Source organism: Protopterus annectens, chromosome 15.part0 (genome assembly GCF_019279795.1).
Source record: "Protopterus annectens isolate FY-2018-M chromosome 15.part0, PAN1.0, whole genome shotgun sequence".
Taxonomy (NCBI): domain Eukaryota; kingdom Metazoa; phylum Chordata; order Ceratodontiformes; family Protopteridae; genus Protopterus; species Protopterus annectens.
Window position 1 is genome coordinate 274,486,964 of NC_056749.1, and position 15,060 is coordinate 274,502,023.

The window sequence follows — 15,060 nt, forward strand, 5'->3', positions numbered from 1 at the left end:
AAGAAAATGTTCTAAAATGCATCCCACAGCATCTGTAAACCGATGGCTTCTTGGGCCCTGGCTTATTTATTTCCTAAATGATTATTACTGTGCTGTCTTGGTCAGGAAAGGCGTTGAAAAGATGACTAGGAACAATGGAGCTGAACAGCAACAGTGAATTTCTTTCCATTATCAAAATTTATATTCAAGCCATCAGTGGAAGAAAAGGTTGTGTAAAAAGAAAAAAATACTTTAAAATGCACTTCAGAGCATATAGAAAGTTGTGGTTTCTTGAAAAAGCTGCAGTGAGGCAAAATGAAAGAAAAAAAAAGTGATGTGCATGGTATGGGGAGCCCAAGAAGGGGATGGGGGGTGGAATCAGAGCAGAGGACTGGAGAGTGTGTGTGTGGTGGAATCAGAGCAGAGGACTGGAGTGTGTGTGTGTGCGCGTGTGTGGTGGAATCAGAGCAGAGGACTGGAGTGTGTGTGCGTGTGTGTGTGTGTGTGTGTGTGTGTGTGTGTGTGTGTGTGTGTGTGTGTGTGTGTGTGTGTGTCTGTGTGTGTTTTGAAACACACACCTAGGGCATGATTTCACCCAAGTCCAGACCTGTACATACAGTTTTTGTAATGTATCACTGTTGCAGCTAAATGCCAGTAACTGTATAAGTGTCCCTTTGTGAGATGGGCCTGTTGCAATGAAAGAGCATTATACTGCTCCTAAAAGTCTGTAGCATGAGCTTAGGAGGGTTGGCAGTGAAAAGGTGATACTTACTCTGGAAATGTCTATGGGGCCCCCAACTTGACATTTGCTAACACCGGCCCTCCTGGCGTGTTCACTGAAGGGAATATCTCACAATTACAAATCTGAAAGTCTGTCCTTCACCTTATCCATATCAGTTTACCTGACACTGTAATTTTATTTTATTGTCACAGCTTCTTTTTAGTGAAAGGCACAGACATCTGTGGTATCTTCTTTGACACTGACGGGAATATTATTTGTGCTGCTTTTATCTAAAGACGTGAAGTTGCATAACTTGGATGAAGAGTAACACAGCTTAACCAAATATAAAAAATTGAGATGGTATCAAGAAATATTTGTGAACTTCAGATCTTTTTTCTGAACGTAGCTTACAAATCCTCTACTATCAGATGTGCTTTTAAGTGTTAGCAATAATATGCTAAATGAAAACTTCAGTAATGTTATGATTGAAATGCAACCTTTTCATACAACTCACCAGCTGCCTGTTTTCAGCCATTAGTCCTTAAAATCTCATCGTTGATTAATGGATCCCTTCCCCAAAGACTTTTTCTTTGCCAACTTCATTCTTAAAACTGCCTCCAGTATGACTGTTATGTATGGGGGTTATTTTGCATCTGTTTCACAGGTGTCTGGCTTGTGCAGACCAATCCCCTCATAAAAATTAGTTCTTGTGACAGAAATATTTACTGTATGTTACTTCCAAGTTTAAGTTTCTTAGCCAGTATGTAAGTCTTGAGAAAATAGTAAGCACCCCTTTTTTCTGTATTAGCCTCAGCCGTTATTGATAGACAGAAAACAAAAAGAGGCCATTTGCAAGGGAGAGATCAGTTTTATAATTATCATTCTCAAGCAGGTCTTGAAAAGCAGAACATTTAGTCTGGATGTCCTGCTATCCACTGAAAGGCAAGGTGATTGAAGGATAGAAAAGTAATGTACTACAATAAGTACTTTGAAAGAGCGAATGTGCTTTAGGCTGGGGAGAAAAGGCTTTTCTGAGCACTTAGTCAAAGGTACAGGAAAGGAAAACTACTAAATTTTGTAATAATTAGGGAGAATGGCTAAAAGCCTGTCCCCTTATTAGAAAGGGAGCATTAAGAAATCAGAATGGTATGATTTATATATTAGGTAAATGGTTACAGTTACCTGGCCATATTTAATGATCATAACCTACATGTTCATCATGGAGATTACTGCACCAGTGCTATTACTTACTTTAGGATTTGCTGAAGGCAGACGGTGACCTTCTGGGCTGACTTCAGCAGCTTTTGCTAATGTCTGCATTACTTAACCACACTAACATATAGCCTGTAAGGAATTGTACCATGGCTTGGGTCTTTACCACAAAGAAGAGATCAGTCATTGGTCTACTGTCCACTGGATCTCCTCTTGGCTGACAGCCAAAGAAAAACTACTGAATTTGAGAACTTTTAATTAGTTTAAAACTGTTATTGCCATTGTATTACCTATTGTGGCTGCAGACCTCTCAACCTCTTAGAGCAAGAAATCTGAACAAAGCCATAAATAATAGGGGGACAAAGGCTCAAACAGGGACAATTTTTAAATATTGCTCTTACAAAATTAGAAAGTTGATAGAATGACAGGTTTTGCATTAGCATGAATTTACTGAATGGTATGGAGTCTAAAACTCAAATGTCTGTCATTTTTTCTAACCTCGGTCTTTAATGATTTGCCACTAATTTGACAAAAAAAAAACAGTTCTATGAAAAACTGACAAAATATGAGGCAAAAATCTGGACATTCTGTGAAAATCTGTACAGTTGAGAGGTAATGTGTGGCTGCTGTTGCTGCAGTTGACTAATGTTGCTTCTTGGAAGCTGGCTTTTCAAAATTTCCTAATGCTTGTGATATCCCCAGGAAAGCAATTAAATACTTGTGCATGTTGAATGCAAATTCTGCCAAAATAATAAAATGCATGGTGTCTCTTGTCTGGAAGATGAATATCCGGTTTCCTCTTGTGAGCTGCATTCTACTTTTTGAAATCTTTTTGTAGGGCCTAGTTAGAACAGAAGAAGCTCAAGGCCTTGTACTAGGGCACCTGTCCCCATGATAAGCCATCCACTCCTAGTTTTCAACAAAGAAATACATGAAAAGTGCAGTCACCATAGAAGATAATCATTAAAGATTTAGTGGGCAGTGAGCACTAGGCCTTAGAGACTTTAATCGGTCCCACAAAAGCCAGCTGATGTCTGTACTGGAGAATAATTCTCTTGTACTCCCCTAAGCCTTGTGCATATTTGTTGTGGAATTCTCAGCTATCTTACCCCTTTTGAAGGCAGACAGTGGTATGGAGAGCTTGGATGCTGCTTTGCAGGCCACCAAGGGAGGTACTGAATCACGCATTGTGGGTGCCAGTTTCCAGATGCCTGTGAATGATGGCTACCCAAATAAAATTTTGGCTGTTCCACTTGAATTACGCAAGTCATCAGACATTTTGATCATTTTAATTGATAATCCAGAAAGCCTTTTACTGAGGCTTTGCCTTTCATCAGCAAAGTGGGTCCAATGCTTTGCACTAACTGCAATTGTTTTGCCTACTACTTTAAACTGTTTTTATTGTTTGTGACTATGTTTTCTGCACTGCCTATTTACAGTACTTGAACAATTTACAGCATAGGCTAGATTCAGACTTGCCAAATCTAGACTACTTGGAATATTCTGAGCACTAAAGCCATTCATCTTACATTAAGAGGGCCCTCCTGCACCCTGTGGCAGAAGTTTAGTCAAGGACCCATCTGAGTGGGAATTGTTGGAACAAAGGGTCAGTCTGCCATATATAGATACAAATGCTTCAAAAGTTACATTTTCCCTTGATAACTACTAGGGAACCCTCCTAAGCTTCTGCTGCCCAGAGAGCAACCCAGCTGTGCTTTTTGAGGTGCCAGTGCAGGTTTCTCTCCTCTAATAGATTACCTGATTTTACTAGTTCTACAACAGAACCTAGTCCATCTAGCCCACCCCCACCACTTATTACAGAATGCACCTGACGTAATGGAAGGTCAGTTTCCCACCATTTCTCCAGCCAGCTTGATTGACATGGGCATCCTGAGGCAATTCAGCAATTATCTCATGTATACAGACAACCTATTACTCCTAAAATATTCAAATACAATATGTGAGAGCTGTATCTGTACAATGAAACTGGAGTCAATGCTCTCTCTCACGTAAAAACAAACCAAATACCAAGAAGGTTGTCAGCACCCACACTCCACCTCCCACACATACCAAGCACGCAACACATAAACCCACATACACAGAGGTATTCACTAGAAATATACCAAAAGAGCAGAGTCCTCCCAAGCGCAAATCTTCTGCATGAAATATGGTTCCAACAGCGCCCACTATACATAACACACACATCAGTGTCACACCCACACCCCACACCCATTAAGCCTCTAAGGCAAAACCTATCTAAACCAAAGGTCTTAGTCATAGATGACTCCATAGTGAGACACACAGATATGCCCCCCCCCCCCCACTAGGTTGGACAAGAAGGTCACGATCAGCTGCCTGTCTGGTACCAGTTTCTGCCAAATCACACATGCACTCAAATCTCTCAAGTACTGTTATGACTCTGTCATAGTTCATGATGGAGTGAATAACTTGAGACATACTCACTGGACTATATTAACAGAGACATGACTGAGCTTTCAGATTGTGTCCCAGGCAGTTATGTCCCTAGCCATAAGCAGCATTCTTCCCTCACCCAGGATGATGCCATAGTACAAACAAAAAATGATTGACTTTGATTGGCTTGGCTTCTGGTGTCAATCCAGGGGATCCAGTATCTGACAGCCTGTGATATGGTTTACAGCCCGTGCTGCTTTGCCAGAAATGGTTTTCACTGTCGCCTCTAGGCTTTAGGTTGCTGGCACTTGATGAGTACTTGCCTCCCCCATAGTGCCTTTTTTTTTTTTTTTTTTAGGCAATGTCATGAGAACAAAATTCTTGATGTAAAAATATCGTCTAGGAACAAACTCAGGGTTATGCTGCTTAATGCTAGGAGTCTAAATCGGAAACTGCAGTCACTGGAAGCACTTCTCACCTTGGAGGATGTTGATGTCTGCGCAGTCAAAGACATGGTTCAAGGCCTCAGGGAGTACCTCGGCCATACAGGGCTATAATGCCTTCCACACATTCAGACCACAAAACGAATGTGAAAAAGCAATTAGGATTCATTAAAGACAAATACAACTCAAGCTCTGGAGCAGAGAGTCAGCACCCCCAAAAGGGGCTCTAACATCCTTGATGTAGACCTCACCAACATGGGAGGATCGATACACCGCCCTGTGTGTGAGACCCTCCCTGGTAAAGTCTGATCATAAATCAGTCTCATTCGAAGTAATGATCATACCTGACCTACCCTCAGGAGCAAAAAGGTTAAATTTCTCCAAAGCAAACTATTGTCTACTGAGTGGCATCAATAGTTTCAAACCTCCTGCCAACACTGACAGCAATGATCCCTATACTGAGGTGTACACAAATGTCCTGTATATACACCTAGATAAATGTACAGACTCAGCCGTACCGGAATGGATCAAATCAAGATCCTCAAAAACTAATCCACCCCAGTGATATCCAGCATAAATAGGTTATACAATAATTGAAAGAAACTTCTGTCAAAAAACAAGAATGAACAGTCCCTGCAGAGGAAGAACTCCCTCCAAAACATAAACAAGCAGAATCTAAAGTCCTGTAAAGCTAATTACGAAATTAAATTAGCATCCCTAGCCAAGGAAAATTACAAAGCATTCTTTAGCTACATCTCAAATCTAAAAGGGAAGGCTCAGCTTTGTGCCAAACCAATTGTGGATGGTACCAATCATACTGAACTTGAGGACATCGCCAACCTGCTAGCGGACAGGTTTGGAGAAAACTTCATTCCTCTGTCCCCACTAATCGTATCCCATAACATACCTGACACCAGTCCTCTGCCTAGTGTCTCTAGAGAGCAGGTCATGGCTACACTCTTCAAGGCCAAAAACACAGCCTCTATGGGACTGGACAACATCCCAGGCTGCTTATTGAATGGTCTAAAACAAGGGTTAGCAGAACCACTGAGCATGCTCTTCAATCTCAGTCTAAGAATTGGCTTTGTCCCTGTGGAAAACAGCAACTGTAATTCCCTTACACAAAGAGGGTCCTCTACTGACCCTGGGAACTATAGACTCATAAGCCTAATCAGCCTTGCCTGCAAGGTCATGGAAAGAATCATCGTGGACTTTATCAACAAGGATACAGGTGACCTTCAAACTCTTGACCTGACCCAGTTTGTCTTGCCTGCTTAAACCTGGTGGACTTTGAGAATGTCACCAAGGCCCAGGATAAAGGCAAAACAGTTCACACTGCCTATTTCAACTTAGCCAAGGCCTTGACACAATCACCCACTTGGGCATTATTGAGAAACTCGCCCAGTTGGGGATTAATGCTTACATCACTAGATGGGTTGCCAACTGGCTCACAGACAGAACACATTGGGGGTGCCACCTCTACTAGCAGACCTATTGCCATTGGTATTCCACAAGGATCTGTGCTAGGCCTCCTACGGTTTGGTATCTATTTTTCAGAAGTCCAGGTGAAAATAAATGGCATATGGCTTAACAAGTTTGCCAATGACTGCAAACTGGGTGCAGTCATCAAATCCCTCAAAGATGTCGACATACTACAAAATGGGCTTACACAGACAAATGGTTGGTTCATAGGTAAGTACTAGGCTATCTGCCCAAGGGCATTTATAAGCCTAGCCAGAATGTGTTTGCTTTCTCCACCCCCTTAGATTAGTTCCCTGTGCCTCTGTCCAGCAGAGTCATTAGTTCCCTGCGCCACTGTCCAGCAGGGCCACTGCAGTGATCCCCGGAGTAAATTTACTGTTTCCCATCTACCCGTGAAGGTTTCTCTTGAAGAGTGTTAGTGAGGGGCGCTGCCTGATGTATATTGGAATCCTGTTCCAAACCATGGGGAGTCTCTGGGACAGGAATCTATTCCTCCAGCATGTCCTATTTATCATTGTGGTGAGGTTTATATCTCTAGAGCGTGTGGCTCTCCGGGATTTGTTTTTTTTTAGGTGGAGCATGTCCATCAATTCTGGGTTGGACATGGCCTTGTATGTCAGGCAGAGATCACCTCTGAGTAAGCGGTATGCAACTGAGTACAGCTGGAGTTTCTTGAGTCGGGCTGCATAGGGCATCTGAGGACAGTAATCCTCTTGGTGAGGTACATTTGTGGTCTTTCCAGCTGTTGCAGGTGTCTTGTAAGATGCATCCCAAATGGGGCGTTGTATTCTATGATGGGTCTAATGAGTGATGAGTAGAGAGGCACAATAACCGCTTTTGCTCTAGATGCAAACCCTTTTGTGATTAGGTGGGCCACATAGAAGGATTTTCTAACCACCTTGGCAATATGATTATCAAAGGAGAGATTACTATCTACTTGGGTCCCCAGATCCCTTATTACATTTTCTGTATTTAGGGGACTATCACCTATGTGGTAGTTTGTGGGTACTTTATTTTTCCCAAAAGGGATGACTATGCACTTTTTGGCATTTAGCTTGAGGCCATGATTTTAACACCAGGGATCTGTCTCAGTGAGACCCTTCTGGAGGGTGTCTGTATCAGCCAGAGAATCAATTATGGCCCCTAGTTTGCAGTCTGTGAACTTGGTCAGCCATAGTCCTCTTATGCTTGCCTGTATATACTGAACAGGAGGGGTCCTAGGACTGAGCCCTGGGGGATGCCACTTGTAACCAGTTTAGAGTCGGACATAGAGCCTGCAACTCTCACCATGTGGGTTCTATCCATGAGCCAGCTGGCAACCCATCTCATGACGTAGGGGTTTATGTTCAAGCTGGTGAGCTTGTCTATAATACTAGAATGGGGAATGGTGTCAAAAGCCTTTGCAAGGTCTAGGTAGGCTGTGTGGACCTCCTTTCCCTCGTCTAATGCCTTGGTAACTATCTCAAAGAAGTCCACCTGGTTTGGGAGGCATGATCTGCCCTTAACAAAGCCAAACTGGATAGGGTCCAAGGTTTGGAGGTTCCCAATGTCTCTGTTAATGAGTTCTATGATGATGTGCTCCATAGCCTTGCAGACCAGGCTAGTCAGGCTTATAGGGCGATAGCTCCCAGGTCTGTTGTGGCTTCACCTTTGTGGAGTGGAATAACTGTTGCTGTGCACCACTCTGTGGGTATGTAGCCTGTAGAGTGGCTAAGTTTGAACAGTGTGTTTAGGTGAGGGGTTCATTTTGCAGCTCTTGTAAGACACAGCCTCGGACACCGTCAGGTCCCATTGAAGCTGTGATTTTGGCTTTAGATAGGGCTGTTTTAACCTGTGTGTTGGTGATTGATGGGGCCCTACATTCTTCTGGTATGGTTATGGGCCCTTTAAGGGGTGAGAGGGGGGTGAAGTTTGCACTAAATCTGTCTGCCAGAATGTTGGCAATATCAGTCGGTTCAGTGTATTTTGTGCCATTCTGCACTAACTCAGAGCAGATCTGACAGTTTCCCCTTAGGTTCTTGACATAGCTAAAGAACACTTTGTGGTTATCTTTGGAGTCATTGGCAATTTTTGTTTTGAAACAAGCCTTGGATGATTTAATGAGGGATCATAGTTTTTTGCTGATATTGATCAGGGATGTCTTTCCTTCTTGGGATTTTACTCTTTTCTGTACTAGTTTCCTCTGTTGTATAGCTGGTTTATGGCAGGGGTGCACCAGACTGATTTCCTTTTCTTGGAGGAGTGAGTCTTGGTTTTAAATGGGATAGCACAATCCATGCATTTCTGCAGATGCTAATAGAGTGCCTTTGTAAAGGTTTCAGCAGCTTGGACAGCATTGTTCTTTATCATGGGGGCTGTGAACCTTTCCACCTCGGTCTTAAGTAACGTGAAGTTTGCTTTTGAAAAGTTTTTCACGGTGGTTTCCTTGATTGGGGGTGGGGGCGGAATGTGGATATCCAGAGTGATTAGTCTATGGTCTGATCTAACCAGCGAGGTGTTGACCTCCGGTGTGGAACACCGGTCGCCCATGTTGGTGATGACCAGGTCCAATATGTTGTTCCCTCTGGTGGGGGTGTTGACTAGTTGATCCAGGGCATTCAAGTTTTATAAATTCTGGGAAGCGTTGGGCAAGGGAGTTAGTACTTGAGTAGTTCTCCCAGTTTATGTTTGGGTAATTGAAACCACCCAATATTAGGGTGTTTGGTAGGGCCTTCATATTCCCCAGTGTCTCCAGAAATGTGGAATGGGGGTCCTGGGTCATGGTGGGTGATCTGTAGCAAGCTACAATTTGGATTGCAGTTTTGCCCATTGTTAGTTGCACATGGATGATCTCTGATGCACTGTGCTGCACCACTAACCTGGAGGTGTGGGTATCCTTGATGAATATGGATACACCCCCGCCTTTTGTGTTTCGGTCCTGGTTCTGTGGCTGAAAGGTATGGTATGAGTTATAACCTAGTAGTGCTGGGGTGCTCTCAGGAGCCTTAAACCAGGTTTCTGTTACTGCACAGATGTCGATGTTCTCCATACTGAGGTGTACCTCGAGTGCATGCATTTTGAGGTTTAGACTTCTGGCATTGAGTAGCATTACCCTCAGTTTTTGGTTACTTGTGCTATTTATGGTGGTGGGTTTGTCTTTTGAGCCTTGCCTAAAAAAGACACTATGGGGGCAGCAAGAGCCTTGGCCAGTATTTGAAAGCCTAAGGGTGACTCTTGTGAAGCAACATAGCTTGTCAAAAATGTCATCCCAGGCGGACAGATACTGGATCCCCTTTGAATGACACCGGAAACTTAGCCAATTGTTGAAATTGATAATTTTTTCTTCATACCGTGGTATCATTCTTGGTGAGGGCAGAATGCTACTCAGGGTCAGGGTCATACTGGCCTGGGCTACATGATCAGAGAGCTCTTCCATGTCTCTTTTCATGTAGTTCAGGGAGGTACATGTTCTGGAGTGACCTGAGTGCTTGTGTTATGTGGCGGATCCTGGCACCCGACAAGCAGCTAACTGTAACCTTATCCTTGTCCAGACTAGTTAGTGGGACATCAGTGTGCCTGACTGAGTCGCTTATTACTAGTGTGTTGTGTATGTTATTTTGCCTTAAGGGATGTGATTGCATGTCACACTGATTATGTGAAGTATGTGTTTCATGGTTGGCGATGGGGGGTGGAGGTTGCTTGGATGTCTGCTTTGGAGGGCTCTGTTGTTTTTCAGATTTTTATTTAGAGCCTCCAAGTATGTTTTCGTGTATTTACATGTGTTTTTTGCCGGTGCTGGTTTAATGGGTCTATGTGAGACTGGTGGTGTGATACCAGTATTTCCCTTCTCCTCTTGACTGTCTGATCCAGTCTGGGGTTGAGAGAGCTTTGCCTCCAGTTTGGCTGTATAATTGCATCTCTCGCATGTATTAGTGTTTGGTGGTAGGAGGAGAGGGTTGTCTGTGTACATGAGGCAGTTGTAACATTGCCTCAAAATGCCCAGATTCACCATTTGGACTGGAGAGTACACTGGAAACTGCCCTTTGGACATGCCTGAATAGGTAGAGTAAGCTGTTTTTTCTGATTGGCTGGTGGGGCCGACTAGAGAGAGCCTTGTCCTTCTGGACAGTATAGGGGGGTCTAGTTCTAGGGTTAATTAGTGCTTGCTATGAGTTTTAAGCAAGTGCTTGACTGAGAAATGAATGGTTTGAGTGCTAAAGTTGAAGGTTTGTCTAGTTCCAAGGGAAAAATTGATAAGTAGACTTTGTGGAGCTGAGACTAGTTTAACTCTAACTAACCGGCACTGCCCGGTGCGCAAAACCACGCAAATGCGTTTTTTTATAGCAGGGAAGTGAAAGAGATAGAAAGAAATTAGCCCAAAATGGCCGATAAACTACTAACTTCTGGGCTGAAACCACTCCTCCAGGGACAGATAGGCTGCTCAAAGCTCCCCTCTCTCACAGGTGAACAGAGAAACTTCCTTCTATCCAAGTAAGGTATGGGCAACACAGCCCTGGATTCGGCAATTACTTGAAAACTGGACTATACTAATTCAGAAAGGCGGGAAACAAGTATTTATATATATATATAAAACCACGCAAATTTTTTTTTTTTCAGAAAATAGAGCAGATACAGTCAAAACAGCACTTTAAATGCACAGAAAAGGCTATCGCACTTTAGTGTGTAGCCTACAACAATTAAACAGATTATTTAAACACAAATGGCTGGAGTGCGGGGAGTGCCTTCTGTGTAGAGTCTGCATGTCCTCCCCGCAGTTGGGTGGGCGTTCGAAAGACATGCGTAAATGGATGTGCCTTCGTTGAAGGTTGAACATTGAGCTGGCACCTCAGAGTTCATGAAAATCTACTGCCAATCATTAGCGGACTGGAGTTCCGCTGTGGCGACCCCTAACCGGGAAAAGCCGAAAGACAACAACAACATGTAGCAATAAACTTTTTAAATCACAGAAATGCTAAAAAAACTGGTGTTTTAGCCAGAATTAGTTAAGACAGTAAGAAAAGCAGAAAAATTATACTTAATCACTCCAAAGTTTCTCTTTTGTCTCTCTGCTGCTGTAGACTCTACAGAACACCTGGAAGGCACTTGCTGAGCGGAATACAAGTGCAAATACTGCACAAATGCGGTTTTTATAGCAGGAAAGTGAGAGAGATAGAAATTAGTCCAAAATGGAAAATAAACTACTAACTTCTGGGCTGAAACCATTCTTCCAGGGACAGATAGACTGCTCAAAGGTACCCTCTTTCACAGGTGAACAATGAAACTTCCTTCTATCCAAGTATGGTATGGGCAACACAGAAACTTGTAACACAGCCCTGAATTCAGCAGTGACCTGAAAACTGGATTATACTAGTTCAGAAAGGTGGGAAACAAGTGTATGTATATATATATATATATATATTTTTTTTTTTCAGAAAATAGAGCAGATACAATCAAAACAACACTTTACCCAATTAACCAGTTAAAAAGCGCAAAACCGAGCCCTGTTCCTGCAGTCTTCAAGCAGACAAGTAATAACTGCAGACTCCTGCCACTAGGGTACAGAGAAACCTTCTCCAAAAAGACGGCCTGGATCAGTGCACATGTTATACAAACAAACCTAGATCCAGCAGGCCTGAATCTAGTCTATGCTACAGCAAACAAGGCGTACCGATTTCATAAAGAAACAGTTCAAGTAAGCATGCGCAATAAGCCTTTACCCAGAAATTCCCAGCTCAGAAGGGCAGAATCTAGCCTCTCCTCCCACAAGAGTGCAGACCACAAACCTTCTTAATGTAAAATAACTGGCCTGAAGCCCATGTGCTTAACTCAGAACTAATACACTTTTAGAATAACAAACAATGAGCCTTCAATCAGCAGTTCCCAACTTAGAAGGATGTGCACTACCTGTCCTGCCACAACAGTGCAGACCACAAACCTTCTTAATGTAAAACAACTGTTTGAAGCCCAGGTGCTTAAACCAAAGACCTTAGAATAACAGTTACAATTTAATCAGGGTACTAACAAGCAGTAATAAAGCAGCAGAATAAATTAAATTGAGTACTTTTAAGAAGAGGCAAAAGCAAAATAAGGTAATAAAGTAGGAAGAAACACAAATACAGTACAGCTGATGAAGTGGAATTTTTTTTTTTTTGTAGAGGGAGGAAACAGAGCAGATTAATATATTATAGGGGAATGTCCTTCCCAAGTGCTCTCTCTGTACACAGCAGAGGAGATGGGACTGGTAGTATCTAAAATCAAAATATGATCTCACTGTACTCAGTTGAGTGAACAAATGAGATGGATCCGGGTCCAAAAACAGATTTACAGTAGGGGCGGCAATTCCAAAGCTACCAAGATTGGGAGGGTGGCCTAATGGTTAAGGTGTTTGCCTTACAAACACAAGGTACAGGGTTTGAGTCTCAGAAGGGATAATTGGCTAGGCTTAAAATGGCTCGCAAGGGCAATCAGCCTAGTACTAATCTATGAAGATTAACACCACAACAGGAAACAGGGAGGGGGGTGGGAAAATAACTGCAGATAGACAGAGACACACATTATTTACTGAATCAAATCTTGAATAAGTGCAGAGAAAAGTATACTTAAATCAGCTTGTGTCCAGTTGATATATGCAGACAAGTCTCAGTGGCCAGCAACTCTGATTAAAATGATTACTAGAAATGTAACCAACACAGATTTTAATGCAAGCAGAACCCCCCAGGCTAACACTAACACAGGAATTTCAAAGCAGTCTAACAGCTTTCAATTAACTCAGATGGCTACACTTTTTCACACTTCAGGCAGCTAACTGCAGATAGACAGAGACACACAATATTTACTGAATCAAAGACACAATATTTATTGAATCAAATCTTAAATAAGTGCAAAGAAAAGTATACTTAAATCAGCTTGTGTCCAATTGATATATGCAGACAAGTCTCAGTAGCCAGCAACTCCGATTAAAATATGTCAGAGCCATAGGCATAAACGAAACACAAAAAAATGCATTATCCCCTTCAGCAAAGGCGAAACACCTGTTAATTACAACATTAATAATAACCCCCGTATTCAAAGCCAGTGGTGAGGGACTTAGGAATGCAAGTTGATAGCAGTCGTAATTTTGATCATCAGGTGTCCACAGTAGTAAGGAAGGCCTTCTACGTTGCACACCTTACAAGCAAGGGTATAGCATCCAAAGCTAAGGCGGTTATAACTGTCCTGTACTTAGCTCTCCTCAGACCAATGGTAAGAGTATATTGCTCCTTTCTGTATGTACCTCACCAGACATCTGCAGCAGCTAAAGAGTCCTCAGAGGTTTCTCACTAAGAAAATTCAGGGCCTGCAATACCTGACCTATATGGACCAACTGAAAGCCCTATCACTTTACTCAGTATTGTATAGACTGCTTAGCTGCGACTTACACCTAGGCTACAAAGCAGTCTCAGACCCCTGCCTTGATGAAGCTGCTGCACATCTGCAAATCCAATGGGACAAGATTCACTCACTCTAGGGTTCTTAACCTAGCCTGCGATATTAACAGGACATGTTGGAGAGACAGGTATTTCTCCCAGAGGTTGCCATTCCTCTGGAAGAAATTCACAATTCATGTAAAACAGAGCTCCTCGATGATCCTACTTATGTGCAACCTGGACAATTGGATGAGAAACCTCAAATTTACACTGGGGGTTTCACCTGTGTCCCTCTCAGTCAGGGGCAGACGGTGCTGATCTTAGATTTGCATGCAAACGTAGAGTATATATCTTGGTCTATAAGGAAACAAGGGTATAACATGACTAGGCTTATACAGGCCTTGGAGCCAATAGCCTAGTAACCTATGATCATATGAGATCTAGTCTGCTAACCTTTTACCAACACCTGAAGTCTCTGATGACAGACTTATTGGAATCGGACCTCAGAGGGGAGAACCTGGTGTATACATTTCAGATATCATCCTCAATATGCTATAACACAAAACTATTCATACTCCCCACCATAAGAAGTGTCATTTGGTGACAGTTGGAGCTTTATTTACAAATGACCTTCAACAAGGCAAGAGCCCAGAAAAGAAAGACCTTGATTTTTGTGGGGTAAGGAAAAGTCAAAGCTCATGTTGGTAGGTATCCAAAATTCTGGCAATCCTTTGAGTCAGCATTACTAAAGCAGTATTTCCAGCTGCTAGCATCTAAGAAACCACTCGGGCCCTTATAGGGTACAGGAAGAGTTCAAGAGCCTCTATAAAACCCTGTGACTGGTGTAGTGGTGGTATCTCTGGAGGCCATTACAGGATCAAAATTCCTTGCAGCTCTAAATATATTACTTAATGATACAGAGAGCAGGATACTGGCTTGTTTCAATAACATCTACACCTCTAGCACTCAGCATTTAGGGCAATAAATTACTAGATGCATATTATAAAGATGCAAGGGAATATCTTCAAGCAAGCATAAGATAATGGATATGGCTTTAAGCTTTCCAGACAGAAGATTTAAAGGCAGGATGAATGAGCTGGGCCTGTTTGCTTATTGGGTGGCCTAGTATGCCATTAAGTATGGTTGATGCTATACATGGCTGTAGCAGAGCAGTAGCAACTACAACAGTCACAAGAAAGTATGCTTGGGTATTTATAGGTCTGCCTGGGCAAAGATTGCCCATTTTCAGTGGAGGCCCTGGGAGAAAAGCTCCACATAGTAATCTTGTTACAAACATATTCAAGAAATTACAATACAGAAAGTACTCAATAAAATCAGAATGCAATAAATGTTCAAAGAAATACAAGAATCATCTGAGTGGTATGCAGAAACTAAAATACAGGTTAACATAAGATGGTAATACACA